The following is a 26,346-nucleotide window of genomic DNA, read 5'->3' on the forward strand; positions in this document are numbered from 1 at the left end:
GAGAATTTTATTGAAGATACCATGTGCTCGTAAAATGCATCTTGGGCAAGTTGATATTGCCTGTGGACTCACACTGAGTGTTTACTGATGGCATTTCCAGCCACTGGATTGGCTGCACTGGGCCAGGCATTCAAATGTAGTATTGCCCTTCTAGCATGTTAATCACAAATGGGGGTAGTGTTCTGCCTCCCCAGGTTCTTCTCAGTCTCATCACCAGAATAGAAGTAAAGACATTTATAATGTTGATGAATGGGGAAAGAATAAGCACTTATCCTGTAGACTAACAAGACAGTTTCTCTATGGAATTATGACTTTGGGAGGCATGGTTTTTTCCATGATTTTTTTTTTCCAATTCTATCCAATAAGAAAGACACGGTAAAATGGACTTTATAGATTGTCATAGTTGATGAAACAGTACTCTTGCCAAGTTTCCCCTTACCTCACTAGGCCTTTCCCATATGGCTGTATTATTATCAGCTTCTCATTACCTGTTGGTCTCCACTCCTTACCCTTCTGTTCTTCTCCTTGTGTTACATCATATCCAATGACCTGCCGAAGCCCATGACTTCAACTAATGTGGTTTCATTAATGACAGCCACCTTCTTACATCCAATACCAGCAAAGCTATATCTGGAAGAGCCTGTTGGCTTCCTCTTAAAAGTTCCACAATATGTTCAAGTTAAACAAATCATCTCACCCCACCACCCCTGCCACACCAAATACCTCTTGCTTCTATATTAGCAATCTTGAAGAATGGAAGAACTGTTTTCCCATTGCCTAGGAGAGACCACTAGAGATTATCTTTGATTCTTTCCACCCTCCATTTCCCCACCCCAGTGCTACTCCTCATTAAGTCATTCACCTAATCCTATAGATGTCCATTACTCACATCCCTCCATCTTTACTATCACTGCCTTGGTTCAAGCTTTTGTCCCATTTTACCTGATTTCTTTATAAAGGTCCTCAGCTCTCCACTCTGTATCCAGTGGTCACAGTGAAAATAATAGTAAACATTTATTGGGATCCCACTAGGTGACGGGTACCTGGCTTAGCATTTACAAAATCTCATTTAAATTTCACACCCCAAGATGGTAAATAGGACTATGATATTTATACTTTTTAGAGAGGAAACCAAGACTAAGACAACTTAAAATCTTACCAGAGGTCAGAGTACTTCCAGGTAGAAGATGGGGTTTGAACCCTCATCTGCTACTGAAAGAGTGCCCATGGGTGGCTCCTCCCCTCTTCTCAGGAGGCTGAGTTCTTGCTGGGCTTTCTCAAAATCATCCTCTTGCAAAGTGCTACTTATTGCAAAGAATCTTTCTTCTTTTATTCTTTGAGGCTTTCTTATTTTCTCAGCAATGTTTATTTCATTGCATTTTCATAATATTTCATGCTTTAATTTAATTTATTTAGTGTTATTGTACAGTGCCCTGAGCATATTGGGAGAAGCAAGAATTTTATAAATAAAATTATTATTACAACTGCTCCAATAGCAGCCCCTAAGCTATTTAGTAGATATATCAATTACTCTCGGTGTTGAAAATTTTCACCTAAAGCCCTTTATGGCTCAAGTTTTCCTGGTCCTTTGCTACTCTCTCCTGTGTGTGTAATCTTGACCCAGCCATGTAGCATTTCTCCTTACTATCCCCATCAGAATTAACCAGAGGGCACCTCAGCCAAAGGTCCGTGTAATGTATTCTGGAGAGCATGACCTAGTTTCTTTAGCCTTTTTGAATCACTGAGGTTCTGAATCCCATTTTGTAGACCTAAAATGTCAGTTGTGCAATGAATGAATCAACCCTCTTTTCCCGCCTCATGCTAAGTAAGACCTCGTTATCTATCAGGCTGTGGTAGAAATCTCTTCCAGGGTACTCTAGAGCTTGATATGAGTTGTTCACGACACTTGCTTGGCACCTGGGATTTGGGGACTCTAAACTTTGCGATTGGTGCAGACAAAATGTGTCAGTCTTGAAATGAAGTGAAGCCCAAACAAGGGGCATAGTGTAGAAGTCACTGTGTTATTCATTTCTGGCATTAAGCCTACTTTCTGGAACCTACCTACCACCTCACAATCTCATAACTTTTTACTAGCAAAAGATGTGAGAGGAACATTGTCTTCTATTTATAGAATGTCAGTGACATGCTGAAGAATTCACAGGATAAACCAGTGAGTAACCAGGACTTTCTCCTAGGAGATACCCCAAATCATGATAGTGGACTTGATTTCCCTCTCCTAGCTTCCCCCATAATATGGTCTTTCCTCTTATTTTTTAGCACACTATATTCAGTCATCCATTCAATAAAAAAGGAACTACATACTTTATACGTTCCAACAGATGGTTGCATGGACAGTGACGAGCAAGATGTATGTAGTTCCTTTTGGAGTTTGGATTCTTCCTCCCGTTTTGTCTTGACTTGCCTCCCTCTCAAGAATATATTCTTTTCATAATTTACAGTTGTATTAAGGAGTTCTGAAGAACTTTCCTAATTAGCCAGGAGCAATACACTGTGCTATGTTCATTCTGCATCTTTTTTTTTTTTTTTTTAAGAAAACAAATTGAAGTAGCCAATCTGTCCATTACAAATGAGTTCATTCCTATTCAAGCAGCGGCTGTCAGGTACCTTGCCTGAGGCTTCTTACGTTATGAGCAACATATTGGTTTTAGTTGTCTGTACTTCCCAGCTACACTGGGATCCCTAGATGAATGGAAGACACAATAACTCAAGAGAGTTTATTGTATTATACATGGTGGTCATGCATACTTTCAGTAACATAGTGAGCTTGTTCAAGGTAGACATGAATAACCCCTCTCCTGGCCAGATAGAGGTTGCTGGATCTCTAACAACCATATTTCCTTTTAGCAAAATAAGAATATGAAATAAACTGTGACCCAGATGTCTAGATCAGCAAGAAATAGATAGGATGAAACCTGTTTTTCTCCCAAAGGAAAGAATAATCTGCAATAAAAAAAAATTACTAAGTAGAAATATTCAAATTGCTGTAAAGGATGCAGCCATAGAGAATTGTCTAATTCAGTTCAGTTTCCCTGCAGCTCAGATTGCTTTGCAATGCACAGAGTAATTGTTGAGAACCCAAGGAACTTTGCATTCCTCAACCTGGTATTCTCAAGACACATTAATCACTCAGTAACCATTCACATCCCTACTAAGTACAAACCACTGGTTGTGAAGCTGCTTGTGCTAAATAGGTACATTCCACTGTAGTACCTAATTTTATGAAGACTTAGGCCATAACAACTCATCTTTTTTCACCTTTCTGGAATGCATTTAAGGAAGTACAATTCTAGGCTCATCCTCCCCCTTTGATTTTTCCAAACAGATTGTGAACTTTGGATCCTTTCTTGCATGGGTCAGGGCAGTCCTGAGTTGCTAACTGAAGGTTTGCTTGGACCACATGTCCCCATTCTGTTGGGTATCTCATATCCGTCTCATTGTAATTCTATGTTAGTCCTTCAATAAGAATGGCCAGCAAGCCCAGAGATAACAGAATAGGAATCAATGGGACCTGCGATTGTCTGCATGCCAGATTCTCTTGTCAACCTAGTCTCCAATCCATTCTGCCAGCTCTATCTCCTTTGGGACTGAGACGTTTGAAAACAGTGCAGCAGCCTCATCTCCTGGGCAGTGTTTTTCTCCATCATTTGCTTTATTAAATATTGATTTTCTGTTGCATTATTAAACCTCAAGTCCAGAGCATAAATTCTGGGCTGATACTTTAATCTGGCTCTCCTCATTTTTTTTTTTTTTTTTTTTTTTTTTGGCTTTTAGAACTGATTTTCAGGCCAGGTCTCCTGGGGAATCTTTAAGTCAACTAAAGGCCTGAGAGAAACCTGCCTTCAGGAAGGCAGGAACCCAGACTTGAGAAGGAAACTACAAAAAAAGATGGAGCTCCTGCAAAGCAGATCTTCACCTTATACTTGTTCTAGACACAGAAGCCTACCCACATTGGGATTCAAGTGGTTGTACCAGGAAAGTCTTTTGGATTCACAATGTCAAAACTATTGAGTAGGCAAATGTCATGCTGAATTAGTTTTAGAATCCAACGTCACTGAACTGTTCAGACATTATCTAATCCACTATCTATTCATCACCCCCACTTTTTTTGATCTCTATTATTCCTAGGATTTGAGTCATCTTGTTTAGTTACACAAGCTTTTGCCTTTTTACTTACTGTGGTTTATTCTTATTTCCTCTTCCTCTTTGTTCTCTCTGAAAGCCAGTGGTTGAGTTGTCAACTGTGTCAATCCATTGTAGGATAGAGCCATCACAGACTCTTTCTGAGGGATGTTGACATCTCCAACCAATTGTGTTTGCTAGGGTGACCTCCAAGTTTAATTCCTTATCCTTTGAATAGTTTCCTAGACTGACACTGTCATTGGCCTGAGCCTGCAGGCATAAGCCTGAGGATAAGAAGCAGAAGGGATCATCATGCCTTTGTCTTCAACACTGACAGACCAACAGGAGAAGAACAGAAGTAAATATTTATGGAATTTCTCTGGCAGGACTGGAACATGTTGTGATCCAAGTGGATATTTGCAGAGAGTGATGATCATCTCCCTGTCTGTACTTCAGTTTATCTCTGATTTCTCTCTATGCTGTGTTAGGTCCCCCATATTCAGAAATCTGGTGTTAGGAAAGTATTGCAGGAACTGGTGGAGCATCTGGTAAAAGTCCATGGGTTAGAACAGGAATGAGGAATGACATTATAGGATAGAAAGAGAGAGAGCACAACTAACTCAGGCTGGCCACTGACACCTGCTTAAAGTGAATCTTCAAGTGCTGTGGGCCAAGAGCTGACTAAGCCCATGTGGCCACATTAGATGCAACTAGAAAATGTTCCTGGGGAATATTTCACAGAAAATATATGAAAGTCAGTGTGGAACTAATTCATTTCCTCCAACATTCTTCATGTCACCAACATCCTTAGGCCTCCAAACAATAAGAGATGTGCTCTTGAAGGTCAAGGAAAATCTCAGGCTATGTATCTTCTCATAGTTTTGTTCCAAACCTGAATCCCTTCATAGTAAGTATGTAGGTAGATAGTACCTACAATTCATTTATCAGTGATGGACAACTAACTAGCTACTCAGGGAAGTACTTCCTTTACAAAAGCTCTAACTTTTTAAAAAATATATATATTAAGCCAAAATTTGCTTCTCTCTAATGTGTGCCTTTTTTGGTGATTTCCACTAGAACTAGATAGAATAAGTTGAATCTTTTGTAGTAGTAAAAAGTGCTTGGCTGTCAAGAGATAGGAGTTTTGAATATTAAAGATTTCCATAATTTATACATCAAAAATGGCTGAATATTAGTAGCTGCATATGTTTCAATCTGATATTTAATATATTTGAGTTCTGGCTTTCTCATTTGTACAACTCAAGTGTAACCATTCATCAGTTACTCTGTTGGGGAGGGGGTGAATTAGTTGAAGTGCCTAATATTAAGAAGCATTCAATATTTTAAAAATTCAATTTGACAAATGTTTGCAAAACTCCTACTGTGTGTCTGGCACAATGGTAGGTGCTGAACATAGAAAAATTAGTCCTAAATAGTCCTATATCTCACCATGGGAATTACAATTTTGAAGGTGCTTATTATGTTCCTCAAATTTCCTCTTTTCCTCATAACAGAATAATTCAAGCACTGCATATGGCTGTCATTGTTCTCACCTCATTGTATTGTAAATATTTCTTCACCCAAAAGGTTTTTCACCTCCTCTTTTGGGCTCAAGAGTCATTCATTGAATGTCACATATTTTTTTTCTCAGTAAATGTGGGCTGTTGAAGAATTTCTATTTCTTTATCTTTCCTTCTGTGGTATGTTCTAGTGTCTTCCCTTCTCCCCTCAGATGTTAGCTACATTTCTCCAGGGCAGGGTAGCACACTCTCATAAAAGCCAAACAAGTGCTCAGACTTTGATGTGGTCACTGCATGTGACCTGTCCTGTTGCTGATACCTTTATTACTCTTTCATACAATTTTACTACTTCTGTTTTTCCCTTGGTTTCCTCACTGACAAAATCTACCAATACAGTTGGAGTCATCATTAAGAAATCTATTAGGATCATAATAATTCACTCAACTGGTAAAAGAAAGTTTATTGGAAAGTTGGGCTGACTTTGTGCAAACAAGTGCAGAGAGGAACAGGCAACCCTATGGCATGGGACTGCCCTTGACAGTTCCTCTCTGTGCTTCTTTTGTTGGCGCTGTATGGTCACATTGTTGCTTCTTTCTACACATCTCCCATGGTCTCTTGCATCTCTCCCTTAGGATTTCCACTAATTTCATCCCCACTAATTTCATCTCATATATGGCCTTGTCCTGCCTTAATAGATCACAGCTAGATGATTTGGTTTGGAGGCCTCAAGTTCAAATTAGCAAGAAATGGAGTCAGGCTATCTTTACCAGAGTCAGGTGTTCACCCTTGCTCCAATCAGCAATGGCTGGGGTAAGGATAGAGATCACACAAATAGAGATATTTTTTAATGTATGAAAAGTTATAAACCAAGGGTGATCAGCCTGGACCTTCCCTGTTTTTCTCTGGTTCCTCTCATCTGCTGCACTTCCTTTCTGAGCACAGCTAAGTTTATGTCTTCACCTGAAACACAATCAGAAGATGTGTCCAGGAAATGGAAGGCTTCTCTTCAAAAAAACAGGACTTGAGGGAAATGTGTTCAGTGGCTAGAAATCATCCAAATTTGAAATGTTTTGGCATTACAGAGGAATAAGCCTATTAAAATCTACCTAAGTGTCAATAATTAAAATCAGGAATAACATTGGAAAGGTCAGCCATGCTCTGTGCCAACACCCAGTTCTCCCCAGCATGCAGTCTCACAAGATGTATAATCTCCCATTGGTACATAGCAGAAGGCTCCAGGTCACATAGGAGTATTGCAAATGGGTTGGGGACCCAGGAATCTTTGGGCTATTTCTGTCTCAAGTTATTTTTATTTTTCCATTTGATGCTGTCAGAAACTCAGGAACTGATCATTTGTGCTGGAAATAGCACAACTTCTGCCCTTTGTTTCGATCGTGTTTGCCATGTTTGATTGGTGAATTTGATTGCTGGCCATAGAAAATTGAATTTGTGTCAAGAGCATTCTGAACAGATCAATGCAGGAGGAAACCAGTCAAGATCAATTGTAATACCAAAGAACTAGTATAAAAGTCATAGGAGGGGCACCTGTGTGGCTCAGTCAGTTAAGCATCCGAATTTGGCTCAGGTCATATCTCATGGTTTGTGAGTTTGAGCCCCACATTGGGCTCTGTGCTGAGAACTTGGAGCCTGGAGCCTGCTTAGGATTCTGTGTCTCCTTCTCTCTCTGCCCCTCCCCAACTTGTACTCTGTCTCTATCTCTCAAAAAATAAGTAAACATAAAAAATAAAAATAAAGGGGCGCCTGGGTGGCGCAGTCGGTTAAGCGTCCGACTTCAGCCAGGTCACGATCTCGCGGTCCTTGAGTTCGAGCCCCGCGTCGGGCTCTGGGCTGATGGCTCGGAGCCTGGAGACTGTTTCCGATTCTGTGTCTCCCTCTCTCTCTGCCCCTCCCCCGTTCATGCTCTGTCTCTCTCTGTCCCAAAAATAAATAAACGTTGAAAAAAAAATTTTAAAAAAAATAAAAATAAAAATATTTAAATATTATTTTTGTTTTTTTAATATGAAATTTATTGTCAAATTGGTTTCCATGCAACACCCAGTGCTCATCCCAACAGGTGCGCTCCTCAAACCCATCACCCTCAATACCCATCATCCCAACAGGTTCCCTCCTCAATACCCATCACCCAACACTTGCCTTCCTCAATACCCTCCCACCCCCCATCAACCCTCAGTTTATTCTCAGTTTTTAAGAGTCTCTTATGATTTGGCTCTCTCACTCTCTTTTTTTTTCCCTTCACCTCCCTCATGGTCTTCTGTTAAGTTTCTCAGGATCCACATAACAGTGAAAACATATGGTATCTGTCTTTCTCTGAATGACTTGTTTCACTTAGCATAATTCTCTCCAGTTCCATCTGCATTGCTACAAAAGGCCATATTTCATTCTTTCTTATTGCCAAGTAGTATTCCATTGTGTATATAAACCACAATTTCTTTATCCATTCATCAGTTGATGGACACTTAGGCTCTTTCCATAATTTGGCTATTGTTGAAATGCTGCTATAAACATTGGGATACAAGTGCCCCTATGCATCAGCACTCCTGTATCATTGGGTAAATTCCTAGCAGTGCTATTGCTGAGTCATAGAAAAGATCAATTTTTAATTTTTTGAGGAACATCCACACTGTTTCCAGAACGGCTCCACCAGTTTGCATTCCCACCAACAGTGCAAGAGGGTTCTTGTTTCTCCACATCCTCGCCAGCATCTATAGTCTCCTGATTTGTTCATTTTAGCCACTCTGACTGGCGGGAGGTGGTATCTCAGTGAGGTTTTGATGTATATAAATCAGTTTCATTCTTATACACTAATAATGAAGCAACAGAAAGACAGATAAAGAAACTGATCCCATTCGCAATTGCACCAAGAACCATAAAATACCTAGGAATAAACCTAACCAAAGATGTAAAAGATCTGTATGCTGAAAACTATAGAAAGCTTATGAAGGAAATTGAAGAAGAAACAAAGAAATGGAAAAATATTCCATGCTCATGGATTGGAAGAATAAATATTGTTAAACTGTCAATACTACCCAAAGCTATCTACATATTCAATGCAATCCCAATCAAAATTGCACCAGCATTCTTCTCAAAGCTAGAATAAGCAATCCTAAAATTTGTATGGAATCACAAAAGACCCTGAATAGCCAAAGTAATTTGAAAGAAGAAGACCAAAGCAGGAAGCATCACAATCCCAGATTTTAACCTCTACTACACAGTTGTAATCACCAAGACAGCATGGGATTGGCACAAAAACAGATGCATAGACCAATGGAATAGAATAGAGACTCCAGAATTGGACCCACAAAAATATGGCAACTCATCTTTGACAAAGCAGGAAGGAATATCCAATGGAAAAAAGACAGTCTCTTTAACAAATGGTGCTGGGAGAACTGGACAGCAACCTGCAGAAGAATGAAACTAGACCACTTTCTTACACCATTCACAAAAATAAACTCCAAAAGGATGAAGGAACTGAATTTGAGACAGGAAACTATCAAAACCCTAGAGGAGAAAGCAGGAAAAAAAAATCTTTGACCTCAGCTGCAGCAATTTCTTACTTGACACATCTCCAAAGGTAAGGGAATTAAAAGCAAAAATAAACTATTGAGACCTCATGAAGATAAAAAGCTTCTGCACTGCAAAAGGAAACAATCAACAAAACTAAAAGGCAACCAACAGAATGGGAAAAAATCTTTGCAAATGACATATTGGGCAAAGGGCTAGTATCCAAAATCTATAAAGAACTCACCAAACTCCACACCTGAAAAACAAATAATCCAGTGAAGAAATGGACAGAAAACACGAATAGACATTTCTCTAAAGAAGACATCCAGATGGCCAACAGGCACATGAAAAGATGCTCAACATCACTCCTGATCAGGGAAATACAAATAAATAATTGTTTTAACATTTATTCATTTTTGAGAGACAGAGAGAGACAGGGCATGATTGGGGAAGGGGCAGAGAGAGGTAAACACAAAATATGAAGCAGTATCCAGGCTCCGAGCTGTCAGCACAAAGCCTGACGCAGGGCTTGAACCCACGAACTGTGAGATTATGACCTGAGCTGAAGTCGGACACTCAACCAACTGAGCCACCCAGCCCCCCCCCCACCCAAAAAAAAAATTAAAGTCATAAGACTCAGTTGCCAACCTGTAACTCTTAAGTCTAAACTCCTCCAACTTTCCTCCCCAATGTTCTTTAGTTAAATCTCATAATACTCTCTGAGGTCAGTTAGTGTCTGATGGTAGACATCCAGAAGAGAGAAATACACTTCAAGTCCAATTTTACTTCCCAAATTTGTAAAAAGTGAGGCAACATATAGTAATACAAATGATTATTATAATTGCTCCATACATTTCCCAGGTACTGTGTTGTGTCCTATATGCACATTTTCTAACTTAACCTTCAAAAGAAGCTTATAAGTTAAATGTCTTTATCATTAACATTTATGACTAAGGAATCAGACCTGTACAGGTTAAGTAATCTGTGTATGATTGCCTATGAGTTCACACAAAGTGAGTTTTAGGTCTTCTATGGCTCCAGACTCCATGCTTTGAACTATCTCTATTTGATTTCTTTGTATTTTTAAACCACAAAGGTGCATACCAATATGAATAAGCACATGATTGCTGCTCTATTCTTATAATTTTACTCATTCTACTAGATGTGTAGTAAACTAGACATTCTGTCTTCTCCATGAAGACTCACTGGAATCCATGGAGGAAAGTTACTCAAACTCCTATTACATTTGTAGTAGTGGCATGGGTCTGAATTTATAAAGTGGTTTCCCTGTCCACTATCACAACCAACTTAGGAAGGTGTGGGGCAAGCGGGGCAAGTGTTATCAATTTCATTTTCTGAGTGGAGACAGTGGGGCTCACAAAATGTGCTAAGCACCCAAGTTAGTGGAGAGTGCAGTCCCCTGGCTGCAAGGCTACTGGTCTTTCTGCTTTCTTTCCCTTCAATAAGATAAAGCATTTACTTTTAAAGTTATCACAGCCTACATTGTATGAACCTTTTTTTTCTTAAATATTGGACTGCTTCCACTCCCAGTTCCTTAAAATCATGAAACAACAGCAACAGCAATCAAAAACCAGTTCAGAATGCTTTAGACACAGAATCTCTTATGTTTATATCTTTATGCACAGAATGTCTTATAAACCCATTTGGTGTGACCTAGCCTGTAATACAATGCTTTCAACAGAGAGACACATTGGAAGGAGGCCTTAACTGACTACTTAGAAGACCAAATTCATGACTTAAAGACCTAATGATTCAGTCTCATCAATCTTTATTGCCAAAAAGTGCTTATTGATGGTCTCCTGCATTCTACACCCTCAGCTGGGAACTTAATAGCTGGCTGACCTTGGACAAGTCATTTAACTTTTCCAGACCTTAATTCTATCATCTGAAGAATAGACTTAATAATGCTCCTTTCCCTACCTCAAATAGTTATTGTAAGAGTAAAACTAAATCATGAATATCAAGTGGTGATATAAACAAATGAATTTCTGTATTTATATGATGCATTGTTTTTTTAAGCTCCCAAAAATGTTTGTGAATATATTGGCAAATGAAGAATGCACTTTTCTACATGCCCCAGGAGTAACTGAAAACAATGTTGGAAAAATTCCGTCACAGACCTGAGGTGTTTTGGATGAAGGGCAGGGCAAGAGGGAAGTCACCGTGTCCTATCTGTCTTTTTCTTGCTGGGTAGAGAAGGCTGCCTTTGGCAGAATTTAGCCACTCATTTTTGCTCTTGGAACTGCTCGCTCTGAATGGTGTGATTTCTGTGGCATTTTCGTCTTTTTCTTTCTCTTTCTGGCAAAGACTCTTTGAAATATTATTTTTGCTTCCTCGATGGCAGGGCTGTATAATTGATAGCCTCTCTGGGTTGCTGGAGCTGTGCATTTAAACCATGCTTGCCTTGACTCCAACGCCTCAGAGTTCATTACTTTTTGAAAAGCTGCACGTCTGTTTGTGTTCAGATTATTGTTGCTCTGGAGAGGGAGGTTATTGTCAGGCAGGAAGATGAGTGTGGAGAAGAATTCATGATAATCAAATTCTCTTTTCTCTTTAGATGAATATTTCTGGGTAACAGGACTTCACATTTATCTGATATGGCTGTTCTGAACCAGGGGACCAAGGACCTTCACTTTTCCCCTGCAGCATGCTGGAGGGAGCTCAGCAATATTCAGTCCTGGGATGTGGGAGGCTGCTGCTTTGCAAATAAAGTGGGTAATAAAAGTGCCCAGCTCTGGTACTAGAGAATGATTTAATGCAGAATATATACATGTAATATTTTTAATTAAAGGTGTGGAGTATACGTGGTTCTCTGTGACAGTGTGGGTGGAGGGCACATGTCCTTTCCACTTGAGTCTGTGATCTTCTCTCAACTCTTCAATGATCATCACATCATTCTCAGCCCCTGTATCTCTTTTTGCCACACAGGTCTGCATACACTATTATCACTCATGTATGCCCACACCTTGTGTCCTACTCTCTGCCTTGTACCGGGTCCATAACCATTAGATTTTATAAAGTCAACCAAGGTTGTGTAAATTTAGAATATACCAGAACATTGTCTTTATGGCAGATGAAGAATAATTCCTCCCTTTCCCATGGATGGAGATGCAAAACCAGAGTTCTTAGAGTGGTTGTGGGAGATATTACTGAGAACTTTTAGCTGGGATTCTGCCATTCTCTGTCCCTTCCTTTGCAGCCTGAAAAAAAGAAATTGTACCCAATTCTTTAAGACTGAAATGAATTGCCTTCTTTGAGAAGACACCCTTAAATATTTCCACATCCCAGCCCAGCCCATCTTAAGAAAGTTCCCCCTTGAACTTTCAAAAAATGTATTTGTAACATGACTGCAGCATTCCTGTCACTGTTTTGTGATTATCCATCTTATAGGTGTTCCCTTTGCCCCCATTGCATCCCTTGAGGATTGGATCCAGGTTTTTAAAATTTATTTTCATTTCATCACCATCTAGTGAGGTCCTGACATATGCTTAACACTAAAGAAAGATTCATTGAATAAATCCATGAAAGGATTTTGCGTGATCAAAGCATATTCAGATTTTCCCTCCAGTTAAGTGTTACTGTATGCAGAAGAGAATCTGTGTAGTGTGCAGAAGGCTTGCTCATTCATCTGTCCTTGGAAAACTCACATAACTTCTCATTCCAGAGGGAGAGGTAGTCAGGTACAGTGCCTCAGGTGGGGCTATTTGCACAAGGTTAGGTGATAAAAAGTAGGCATTTTTAAAAGATTTTTTTTTTTTACATTTTGGTCAGTTAGATAGAATCAGTCTTTAAAGAAAGGAAAACACGTAGAAAAAAATCAGTTTCAAGAGGATTTTTCATCTCTATAGGAGATGAAACACTTTTAAGTTGAAGGCAGTTTCTTTCCCTTTTACAATATAACAAGTAGAAGATATTGTCACATCTTGTCATTTGAAGGGTGTAAAATTGGGTTATATAAGTGACAAAGGATATCATGCATATGCTGGTGTTTTACAAATAATAAATATTTGAGGGATTCCTCAGTATATATACCACAGGACTTTCTAAATAAGACACCAAGGGGTAGAATTCCTCCAAGGTTTATTCTTGAAAAGGGCTATTATATCTGTATCCTCCTTAGTATTCTGGGAGTGGGGAAGGCTTTTAGCCTCTCTGAATCCTAGTCAAGTATATGAGCCTCAGTTTTATTGTTTCTTTGTTACTCAACCTTCTCTTGATGCATTCCATACTAGATTGTGTGGATTATTACAGCCTAAAGCTCAGCAAAGTGGAGGTGATTATCAGAATTTGAAATGCTGTGACATTTTGCTGCCAAAAAGTAATTGATTTATTAGAGACATTACAATACATGCATGATTCAACATAAGAGGTTTCTTTGAAATTGTTCAGTATCAAATCCTGTGGGAGACTATTTGCTTTCAGCACCACGGACAGAAACTCTCTTTCATTCAGATTCAGTTGGCCTTGTACAAGTAAATATTAGAGCTCAATAGTAGCACTCCAATCTAGTGGCCACAGTATGATTCAATTTAATAGCTTTAACAATTTCAGCTGGCGAGTACCAGAACATTAATACATTGTTTTGCACTTACGTTGCCACAAAGTGGAACAAGGGGACAGGATCGGATGACTTTATAATACATTATTATGATTACTATCATTACTGTTGCTAAAACTAAGGATAATATTTTACAAAAAATCAGATCAAATATAGAACATTTCCAAAGATGTTTGATGTTTCCTAACAAGCAAATTCTTCGTAATTCTGTACTTCAAAACTCTATGCAAGTAGCCATAATTGAGTTCAGTGGTTCTACACCTGAGCAATGAACCGAACAGACTAACAAAATGCCTAAAGCTAATGAAAATCTTGTTGTTGAAAGCAAAGAAGCCCCAGTGGGGCATGGGGTAAAATACTGGGAAGATTAGGATCTCTGCCTTAATGGCTGTGAAATAATGTATTTATCCTGACTAGGTAAACCTCTTGTTAATTCCCAATTGCTTCAGGCAACTGTTCAAAAACTTTTAAAATAGAGACACAGTTTTAATCCAGGATACTATTTGCTTCTTTATTTACTGTTTATTGAATATAAACCTTCCAAAGCAACGATATTACTCCTTACGCAACATGACAAGAGAAATGAAAACTAATAATGGAGGAATATGGGGATTTTGCTGAATCATTCACATTAAACCGGTTTATACAATATACACCTATGTTGATGCCTGAATTAAAAATATTTATATGACATAAGATGATGTAAGGCTTAAATAACTTAGATAATATAGGTAAACTCCAGATCATTAGGATAGTATCACTTGATTGTGGTCTCAGAGATAAACACACATGTGGCTTATGCTTATCACTTGTTTGACACAAAGAGAGTGGTGATAAAATTTAATATTATTTAAGTTACCTTCTTTTGCTTTGTAATATTATTTAAGTTACCTTCTTTTGCTTTGTTGTCCAATGTTTACTTCTTACATAAAAAAGCATCTGTATAACTAAACGGTATTCCCATTTTGCCATTTCTGTCAGGAAGCTCAAAAAGAAATGTAAAGCTTAACATCAAAGTTTATGTTCACGTTTATCATTGCATTTAAGGTATTTTCCCTTTTTTTCCCTTACCTTATGGGTTTTCTCTTTTATTTTGTATTTTTATTGTAAGGTGCCTCAGATTTATTGTGGAAATAGTGGAATATAAATAATTACACATAACTACACACACACACACACACACACATATAGTATATATAATTTAACTTAATTTATTATTGTCTTAAACATGCCCTTGACACTTGACCACTTGTGCTTTATATAGATATGGAATATTTGTCCACTTTAAAAATTGAGGGTGGGGGAGGAATGCTCATTATTTATCCATCAAGAAAGCATGATGTAGAAGGGAATTAACAGTTAAACTAAAAGAATAAGAATTTCACAAATGTAGATCAGGCCATCTAAGAGACGGAAGATTTTTATTCAGAACAAAAATGTTTTTAAATATTATGGTAAAATGTAAGTTCTGAGAACTGAACATTTAACTTGTCAATTGGATTAATGAATTCAAAGCAAAGAAAACCTTGGGCATTTCAGTCATTCAGTTCAAACAATTATATTAATTAAGTAAGCTGAATTTGCTTTTTGTTCCTGATTTTATTCATTTGCCATCCATTTGTTGAGTACCTGTTATGTTTCAGGCACTCAGTACTGTCTGGGCATTCAAAGATAAAAGAGAATTGCTATTCTCAGGGTTTTCAGGAAGCTCCACTGTCTATTAATATCTGATACAGTGAACTGTCCTAGGATGCTAGAGAAACAAAAAAGAGGGTCAATACTGAACTGGTTCAAGGAGGTGTGGAATCAGGGAAGGCTTCTAAATCTGAGTCTTGATTTAAAGGGCTAAGAGGAGTTGGCTGTATGAAGATTGATAGTCTGCCAATTGAAGGAATCAGAATGGATGCACAAGAGAGAATTCTGGTAAAAGGGGGATGGGACAAACATCCAAATCCAGCTTATAGATAATGGTTGAAAGATAGGTGTGGGAGGGCAAAGGATGTGAGTATATGTGCATGTATGCCTGTGTGTGTGTGAGAGAGAGAGAGAGACTAAGGTTGGGTGAGGATCGGTTTGGAGATGTGTAAATGCACCAGTGCTGTAGGTCTTTAGTTAATATACTCAGCTAAGGATTTTACATACTTCTAACCTGAATGAAAAGTAAATAGGTTTTAATATTATAAGAAGATGAGGGGTGTCTGGGTGGCTCAGTCAGTTAAGTGCCTGACTTTGGCTCGGGTCATGATCTCATGGTTTGTGAGTTCCAGCCCCAAATCAAGCTCTCTGCTGTCAGCACAGAGCCTGCTTCCAGGTTCTCTGTCTCCCTCTCTCTCTGTCCCTCCCCCACTCTCTCCCTCACTCTCTCTCAAAAATAAATAAGCATTACAAAAATATAAGCAGATGAGATTTGCATTTTTGAAAAGATAATTCCAAGTCATTTTGGAAGATGGTTTGGAGAGGGGACAAAACTGGCACACTCAAACTATAGTAATTTCAGGGGAGCAGTGAGAATGGCCTAAATTAAGGTAGTTAGCCATGATGATAAAGGAGATATAGCTGAATGATTTTTCATCTGTGAGAATCCATGGGACTTGGTGACTGATTGGTATGGGGTATAAGGAAACTGAAGAAGAATGGGATAATGTCTTGACTGAGGAATTGTATAACATAGTGGTTTAGCATGTGACCTCTAAAAGCAGAATGGCTATTTATTTAATTATTTAAGAGAGAGACCATGGATGAGAGTAGGGGGAAAGGGTCAGGGGAGAGAGAGAGAGAGAGAGAGAGAGAGAGAGAGAGAGAGAGAATCCCAAGCAGCCTCCATGCTCAGTGCAGAGTTCAACTCAGGGCTCAATCTCACAGCACTGGCATCATGATCTGATCCAAAATCAAGAGTTGCATGCTCAACTGACGGAGCCACCCAGGCACCCCAGAAAAAAATGGCTGTTTTAAGATCTGGCTGTTTTATCGTGACATGTGGTTTCAGTTTCTTCAGCTGAAAATGGGAAATGTTAATGATTACAGTAGTGTAATGTTACATGTACTTTCAGAAAGTTATTGGAAAATCTGACACTCTTCCTGGACTCTCTTTAAAAGCTCATGAACACCAGTTTAGAGCTGTTGGACTCTAAACAGCTGTTTAGAGCTGTTTAGTCCCTCTAAAGGAGGGACTTCTTGGGTTTGGTGGGAAAAGTGGTTCCTTCAGTATGGGACTTCACATTCACTTTATATCATGTATTCACAGAACAATACATTTTTATATAATCTGTGAAGATGAAAGAGAATAATAACATCCCTAAAGGGGATATAATAATCCAATAGAGAGATGTTGGAGGTGATTAGCAAGGGTATTTGAAAGGCAGAGAGAAGTCAATAGTCATGTTAAGTCAAACACAACTTTTAAACAAGCTACTAGGGGCACCTGGATGGCTCTGTCTGTTAAGCATCTGACTTCGGCTCAAGCCATGATCTTGAAGTTTGTGAATTTGAGCCCCATGTTGTGCTCTGTGCTGACAGTGCAGAGCCTGGAGCCTGCTTCAGATTCTGTGTCATTCTCTTTCTCTCTCTCTACCCTTCTGCCACTCATTCTCTTTCTCTCTCAAAAATAAATAAACATTAAACAATTTTAGAAAGCTACTAGTTACTGATAGAGAATTATTAAAGGAATATATTAGCCAAGAAGTAAAGCAGACAGCTTCAAAGGAACAAGGAAAATGGGGTGAAAATTGTTTTAAGTCCTTAAAAGAAAAGGACAAATGATAGTTTTTATGCAATTTAACAGCTTTCCCTATATAAGTAATTCTGGTCTGTCCTTGATTCCAGAACTGCAAGCTCATAGGTTCACAAGCTCACAATAGAAAACAAAACAAAACAACTCTCTTGGAATTTTCTATACTTTGTGTCCTAGACACTTGGACACAAATCCAAGGACCTGAGTTACTAATCTCCACGTCTGATACCTGTACAGTCACCATAGTTGGTAGTTCATCTCCCCATCTCCATTCCACTTATCCTTAATGGATGAAAATTTTAAATCTTATAAGGCTGTGCCATCAGGTTGCCTCTCCATTGTTTTATGCTGCTACCAGACCCAGGCAAACATGGGCCTCTTCTTGGGTAAAGTATCAGGAGGAAAAAGTGAAGAAAAGAATGAGCAGAGAGGAGAAGGAAAAAATGATAAAATTCGTTCAGCACTCTATGGATATGATTAATCATTCAACACTATCAATTAAGGCTACTTATTTTACTCGAGGATCACAGAAAAAAGTTACAAAAAAGTGTAAGGTAAGGTAAGCTGTTCTTCTAAGGACACCAGGAATCTCTTACTGTCAGATCCGTTGATATCTTTTCAGGATTTTCTCTGCTGACATTGCTTCAGTTGCTGCCCCTCTCCTTGATATTCTTTCTTTCCCAGGTTTTCATGAAACCACTGTCTCCTGACTTTCATCCAGCTCTGACTCACTCTGTCTCAGTTTCCTTTGTTTGATAACCTAGATACTTCTCACAACTCACAAATCTGGAATTCCTCTGGATTCTAACTTTGAGTCTTTTCCCTTCCAGTCTTTCTCAGGTGATGCTACTCAGTCATGGCATTAGCACAGAGGTATTGATTTGGGCAGTCCTTAAGGTGTGCTCTATCTCATCTCTTTCTAAATTCTCAAATGATTTCAGGCTATCTAGTGAGCATATTAACTTGTATGTCCTGCAAACAGCTTGAACTCAACATATTTCGAACTGTTATTATCTTTTGTACGTAACTGGGTTCTTGGTTTCAATCAACAGAGATTAAGGTTGACTTAACAAAAATGGAATTGATTACAAGTATATTGTATAACTAATGGAATTGATAGAGGGTTGATTCAAAAAAAGGGAAAGAGGTCAATATACACATACAACAATCCGTGAAGGAAGAGTCTCCTAGGGCATTAGAGCCATTGCAGCTAACAAGGGCACCATTATTGGCACTATCATGGAACTTCTGATGTGTCTGAGCATTAGACATCCCAAAGGGAATAAATTCCAAATGGTCCCTGCCTCTTTTCTTCACTTGCTAAAGGCAGAGTCCTTGATAAGAGCATGCAATAGACAGAGACCAGTTGATATGCCCATTCTCCAGCTACAAGAGTATAAAAGCACAACTCTTTGACCTTATCAGATTTTATAGTGGACTCACACTATATAGGGTTTCTTAAATATAGAAAAAGGGTTCAGATTCTGGGTAGTATTTTTAAAGAAAGACAAATTCCCACTGCATAGTCTATGTAAGTCTTCTCTACAAGTGGTTCTTCTCATCTCAGCAAATGACAACAACATACAGTCAACCAAGCTAGAACCTCAGTATAACCTGTATTTTTTTTTCTTTTTTTATGGTATAAATCCATTTGTTGGTGCTGATTGTGTAAGTCACCAAGTGTTACAAATCCATCTACCAGATATTCCTTAACTCTTTTGCATGCTACCCTTTCCCCTCTTAGATCGACCTTATCCATGCTATTTTTTTAAAGAATACCTTTAATACTTTTGGGCATTAATAATAAGGTTAAGGATGTTATGGGTGTGGGTTCCAGCGTCATACCACCTGGGTAAAAATCATACTTCTGCCACTCACTAGCTGAGTGACCTTATGCATTTTACCTAACCTTGCTCTGTGTCATATGTAAAATAAAGTTTTAATAATAACTGCCACATGGAGTTGATGCAAGGATTAATTGAGGTCGTGTTTTTAAAGCATTTTGAATGCTCACAAACAATAGGCATCAGTAAAGGTAACACTAAAAGTGAAAAGTAATGGTAGTGGGTGAGGTGGTGAAGATGCTAATATGGTGATAGTAGGAGTAGAAACTACCTCTCATCAGTACTTTCTAGAATATGCAGTCTATATTGCTGATAGCATTATCCTTACAAAACATTAATTTGATTTTGTTACTCTCCTGCTTAGAATTTTCTGATAGCTTCCATTTCCTGAGATAAAAAAAAAAAAACAACACTCTTTCATGAGGCATATGAGCTCCTGCAAAATGGGACCCCAGATTATCTTTCTGCCACTGCCTTCTACCACTCATCACTATCCATGTTGCAGAAGGGGAACATAGACCAACTCACTCCCCAGCATTTCAGACTTGTTACTTCTAACTTTCACACATGCTATTTATACTTCCTGTAACACTTTCCTTTGTACACTTACAGCTTCCACATTTCCTGTATGACCGAAGCACACATTTTAGCTTACTTCCCCCCCGCTTGTGTTCCCATCATACTTGACACATGCATCTCATATGGTGGTACTGTATAGTATTTGTTGCATGTATCATCAACTTCTTCACTCACTGAGGTGCCCTTGCACTGAATGCTCCTGCTCTATTCATTTACATCTCTGTTATGTGGGACTGGCACATAGTAGGTGCTCATGGAATGGTTATTCAACTGTTGCATTAATGAACACATTTGTAATGACTCTGAGGACATAGAGGAGACCAGGGAGAGGTGCACCAACTTGTTCCAGATGAGTGCACCTGTCTCACTGGCTACATTTGGCAGGCAAAGTATTTGAGGGCCTTGACTCATGAATCTATGCTTTAATCATTTCCAGTTTGTGCTTGGCACAAGCCACCTTGCTAGATATTTTAACAGAATACCGGGAATGCATAGCCCTTTTTTCTGAAGGAATTTTCATTCCAATAGAAACTGTAGATTAGTGGACATCATACTTATAAGACTCTGGAGCCAAATTTGCAATCACTGTTATGGGGAAGAGCCCAAGGACTGTGCATTTATTAGTACAATATTTTAAATTAAAAATTACTACCTTTCCAAAGACAGGTTCCATTTGAAAAGCTCCATGTTCCTTGAGAGAACCAGGACAAGCATATTTTCTCTAGATCAAAGAAGTTGTAGAAACTTTAGATCCCCTCCATTCAAAATAAAATAAAATCACAAACCCACAATCAAGCTAACTGCTACTTTCTTTATTGTCTTTGAAAACAAAGAACACTATTGGATGAGACTAGAAATAATTGTTCAGAGATAATTTTCACAAAATTTAATTATGGAAAAACAATAACTTTATAAAAAGTGAGTGAATACCCTTTCCATTCCTAAAATATGCCACAATACCCTGAAAGCATTCCCATGTAATATTAAGTTCTGGGGACCAGGACTAGGAAATTACTGGTGTAAAATGCTTCAATCCCAGACACTGTGCTCTAATTCAAATATGAAGGATTTCAGTGTGTACTTGGAAATTATAAATCATTATCTAAGAAACAAACAAATGCACAAGAGCAAAGGTATGACACACTGACTGCCCTATAACCCTATAGTCAGGGCAAATAGCAGCAAGTTCTCCATTGCCAAATAGCAACTGTTTTTGCTTTAGAATATGATGCCTACACCCCTTTAACCTCCTGTGCTGCCAACACCCCTACCTTATGAGTGACTTGATGAATGTTACTTATGTTACTTATGCGGAAAATTGTTTGATCTCAGCATTTCCTGTACATTTATTTGAACTAAAATAAGGAAAGTAGTTATTCTGCATTTAAAATATTTTATTTTTGCTTTGAAAGGGCTGGGTTTAAGGATATCCATGGCTCTTGTTGCCTCATATCCTGTTTCCACCAACAGAAAAGGAAATTCCACCAAAATGTTTTTGTCCTTGCTAGGGCTAGAGAAAAGATTGCCTTCCTTAACTCCTACTTTGTTCTCTTGCAGAAGAAAGGGTGAGTCTGGGCTCATTAACCTGACCCATACATCACTGTTTACTATTTCCAAAGCAGAGTCCCCTCCCAAGCTCATTTTAGACTTGTCTTTGCCCACGTTTACAGGGCACTTGCACTCCCTGTGTTCCTGCAGTATACAGACAAGTGGAACTCTTCTCTATTCAGCTTTCCCACCTTCTACTTGATAAGTAGATCAGATTGGTTTTAGGCAAAGAGTTGCTTTACCCAAAAAAAATGAAAACACTAATTCAAAAGGAGAGACACGCCCCTATGTTTAATGCAGCATCACTTACAATAACCAAGATATGGAAGCAACCTAGGTGTCCATCAATAGATGGATGGGTAAAAAAGATGTGGTACATATACGCAATGGTATATTACCCAGCCATAAAAATAATGAGATCTTGACATTTGTGATAACAAGGATGGACCTAGAGGGTATTATGCTATGTGAAATAAATCAGATAGCAAAAGACAAATATCATATGATTTTACTTATATGTGGAATTAAAAAAAAAACAAAACAAATGAACAAACAAAACCAGATTTGGAGAGGTGAGTGGAAGGATGGACCAAATAAAGAGGATACAAACTTCCAGTTATAAAATAAGTGATGGGGCAAAAAAAGTACAGTAGATTGAATATAATCGATAATATTGTAATAATGTATGGTGACTACACTTATCTGCTGAGCATTGAGTAACGTATAGAATTGTTGAATCACTGTGCTGTACACTTGAAATTAACATTGCATTGTGTATCAGCTACATCTCAGTAAAAAAGGGGTAATGGGAAGTTTTTCTTCCTACAGGCCCTACCACACCCCCAGTGCTCCTGATCTGACAGTAAGACTGGTTAGACCTTTGATCCCAACTGAAGCTTTGCTCCATCCTTCAATTGTTAGTACCTGCAAGGAAGAACCACAGAAGGATTAGCATCCTAACATTTCATTGCTGCATTTTTTGAACGTGCGCTATTTGTAAAGCCACCACCTGAATTTGATGAAGAGTTAGCTACAAGTAGTTTTATGGCAGAATATTCAGTTATAAGCAGTTGATCTTCAGTCAGGTTAACACAACATTATTAATGTACTGTGTCACCGTGAACCTAAGCTACACGTTGTCTGGTCAGATTTTGCAGTTTAAGAGACAGACAGCATTCTTATGAAACTGTATGGCTGTGCTTTGTGTTTTCAGCTCATCTTTTTTTGTTGTTTTAATTTCTGTTGATTTGGATTATGATTATACTCTGCCTCAGCACTCCAGATTCTTTTGCTGAGACTGCTTATACATTGTGACAGCCGTATGATGGTATCTGATCTGTTATTCTCCTAGTTCTGATAAAAAAAGTCTCCTGTCTGTGTTCAGCGCTATATAAATAGAAGAATTTTCTAGTAAAAATAGGAAACAAAACAAAAAACTCTAAGTATTTCTTGTCAGAAGTCTTTCCATGCTTAAACATCAAATTTCCTCTCTTATGGTCTTTACTCTCGCATCCTCCCCAGTATGTGTATATGTACATATACATGTGTATGTAAGTCTGCATGGGTGTAGATGGGCATGTATATGAACAAACATATGTGTCTACAGTTTTTGCAAAAGAAATCAAACCTTTTGTTTTTCCCTTTAATGGTCTCTTCTCACTTTTCTTTCTCTAGAGAGGAAGTTGTCTTTCATCAGAGCATGGAGTTGAAATAAGCTCTGTATTTATAATGCACGTAGAGTTTTTCCAGTGCTTGTCTAATGAGTAACGATACCCAAAATTAGAGCTTGCTGCCTTCCAATTATCCCATTGCATATGATTTTGTTATACCACAAATAGTTATTTTCTTCCTTCCCCAATAGCTACATAAATGGGCCATGGTAATCTACTCCAAACAAATGGCCAGGCATTATTATTTTTGCTGTATATAGTAAAAAAAAAAACAAAAAAACAAAAAAACAAAAACAAACAAACAAACAAAAAAAAAACACCAAAAAACAAAAAACAAAACAAAACAAAAAAATCTACTCCATTGTTATTGAAGAAGAAGAAGAAGAAGAAGAAAAATCATCTCTTGTTAGTGTCTGCTGGTTACAAACACCAAAGGAGGGTTGGAAGTTAGTTCTCCAAGAGCACAGCTTTTCTATAATCTGGGAGAGAGCCTAGGACAGGATAACAAGGGGCTGCAGGGCTTTGTAGCATCACTTTACTTTATTTTGGAGTTTGGATTTTCTAATGTTGACCCTGCTTTGTGCACAGGCAAATCATGGGTCAAGGCACTTAAAAGCAGACAGCTGCACTAGACTCAATTCATCCTAATCAAAAATAATGGCTGTGCTTGCCTATTAATCTCTTTGCCACCCAAGAAATAGAGAGATTAGGGGAAGTTGAAATCAAATGTAAAGTGTTCTGCTTTAGATGGTTGAGAGGATGATTGAAATCAATAAATCTCAGGCTTTGGGGAAGCCCAGTTGATTCCAGATTTACTAAAGACAGAAAGAAATAAATGCCAGCAGGAGCCTTTAGTGACCAGAACTTGACCACTGAGCTCTGCCGAAGCTCTCTCCTCACTGGGACCTCCTACGGAGGAGTATAAGTTTACCTTGATCCTATCTCATTATGTTGTTCTGCCTGTGAAAAGCAGAAATCATAGTAAGGGCATGATCAAGGAAATTGAAAAACAGAGCAGCCACAGTTGAAGGATCAGTCAGTAACCAGCAGACTCATCAATAAATTAGTGTTTTTCTAATGGCTCAGATCTCCTGTTGGGAAATCCCATCAAATCTCAGGTCACTCAGGCAGCCTCCTGTCTTTAGTTTGGCTCATGTATCATGGCTCCTGGAGAAACCTTCAGGCCACCTGAAATTCATGATGGCAGCAGTGGATAGAGGCACCATCTCATCATCTGCATGGCTACTGCATTGGACAACTTATCTTTCCTGCAACTTTGGAATGTTTTGGCCTCCGGGCCATGGCATCCCCAGCTGTACTCCATATTCTCTTTGCCTTTTTGATATGAAAACACTTTCACAGAAACTGCCTAATTTTACTTTTACAAAAACTCTATCAGGCAAAGCAGTTATGATAATTTCAATTTTATACATGAAGCCAATAATCCTCGATACATCAACCCTTTGTTCCCCAGCCTGCACTGGGTCTAGGAGCCTTGTTGTTTCTTCCTGGTTCCAGTGCCCATTGCACTGCTACATTGGGTGCTCTTGGCTGCAGCTCCCTGTGACCTCATGCAAGAGGGTCTGAGTGCTTACATAATAGCTGGAATGTGCTTGCATTCATACTTTCAGTTAGGGGTGAGTGGTGGTGACAGGTGTGTGCACATGACTGCCCTCTTGACCCTATGTCTAGGAGAACACTGTATGTCCTCTGATGCCAGGATCTGTTTAGGTGCCATCTCACAGCCTCCACTGTGTGTATGATGGAGTCAGAGCCTGTGGATCTGTGGCCTGTCTAATCTTACCATGAAATTCCACAGGGAAATTTGCCACTGTGGGGACCTTTTCAGAGTTTTGCTTGTCTTTCCTTCATCCTCACTTGTAAGGAAGTTGCTCAGATGGTGTGAATTTTTTTTAAAGCTCGGGTGCCTTGAAAAAATAAAATGAAAAGTCTAGAAGTACATTCAGAAACACCATATCTGGTTTCTCTGTACATCCCCCCCCTCCCTGACTTTATATTTTTCTTAGCTGATCTGTTTTAGTTAGCGCCAATATAGTGCTCCCCTCCCACACATCCCTTTAGGGTGAAATGCCTGCTCAGTGTGCTTCAGAAAGGCAGTATATTTTAGGCAGTCTGATAAAAGACTCTAATAGCCCCAGATTAATGCATTCATTCCTAACCAATGGAAGGATTCATTACAGTGCTTAGGCTCAGGCTCCTCTCTGACGAATTTGCCCTGGGTAATGAGCCATTCAGCAGCTGCTACTCTGCACTGCTGGTAACCTGCAGAAGGGGGCAGTGAGATGGAACAGGCATAGGTAAAGTACAAAAGTGGAGGAAGTTTCTGGTACCTCCAGGTGGTCAGGGCAAGAGAGAGCAAGAGGGTGCTTGTTGACACAGCATCTGCATCTGGAGCTGGAACTGAGAAGTATCTAGTGGGGGATGTGCTGAGGAACGTGACAATGAATTTAGCACCACTGTGCCTTTAAAGGCTGAGAAGTGAGGTTCACGGCAGACAACACATAACTCTGCTTTGAAAATGAACCCTGGGCAATTAGAAGGAGAGTGATATGTGGGAGAAGCTTTCAAACAATTGTAACTATCACAGAGTCGGAAAGTTAGGAGACATTCCAAGAGTTGGCTAGCCCAGTGATGGGGGGGGGGGGGCGCGGATGTGATGGTGACTTAACCCTCCAGAGGACATTTGGCAGTGTCTCAAGACATTCTTGGTTGTTGAAACTTCTGGGGTCATGGGAGTGAGATGTTACTGGCATCTAGTGGGTAGACCAGGCATGTTGCTAAACATCCTACAATGCATAGGCGAGCACCACACAACAAAGAAACATCCATCCCCAAATGTCAATAGTCCCAAGGCCAAGAAACTCTGGCTAGCCTGACACCCTCCTGTTATGGTTGAGAAGGCTAAAATATGGCAAACAGTGATGGCTCAGGGTGACATAGATGGAGAACTGAAGACTGAGAGGGACAGAAGTCTGTGTCTTTTCTCTCACAATGACATGCCCTCAGTCCTGGGAGGACCGCTTTCAAATTCTGCACTATTTTTGGAAATAAAGTTGTTCCTTCTCCTCCTGGACTCCAGAGCACCCTTCCTAGCCCACATCTCCAGTATAGAAAATTCCATTGCTTACTTTTATGAACTCGTGCTGGTCCCTAGCCACTTTGGTCTAGGCAGATCTCTTTTGGGGGTTAGCTT

General features: G+C 39.1%; 1 protein-coding gene and 1 long non-coding RNA gene across 9 annotated transcripts in view; both read left to right on the forward strand.

Moving 5' to 3' along the window:
• Positions 1 to 26,346, forward strand: part of NTM (neurotrimin) — a 948,891-nt gene that overhangs the window by 794,045 nt on the left and 128,500 nt on the right. The gene's annotated exons all lie outside the window — the stretch shown is intronic.
• LOC123600957 lies at positions 9,737 to 12,006 on the forward strand. The gene is made up of 2 exons (XR_006713900.1): positions 9,737 to 11,328; positions 11,761 to 12,006. It is a non-coding gene; the product is annotated as an uncharacterized LOC123600957 (long non-coding RNA).

The sequence above is a fragment of the Leopardus geoffroyi genome, chromosome D1 (genome assembly GCF_018350155.1).
Source record: "Leopardus geoffroyi isolate Oge1 chromosome D1, O.geoffroyi_Oge1_pat1.0, whole genome shotgun sequence".
NCBI classification, from domain to species: domain Eukaryota; kingdom Metazoa; phylum Chordata; class Mammalia; order Carnivora; family Felidae; genus Leopardus; species Leopardus geoffroyi.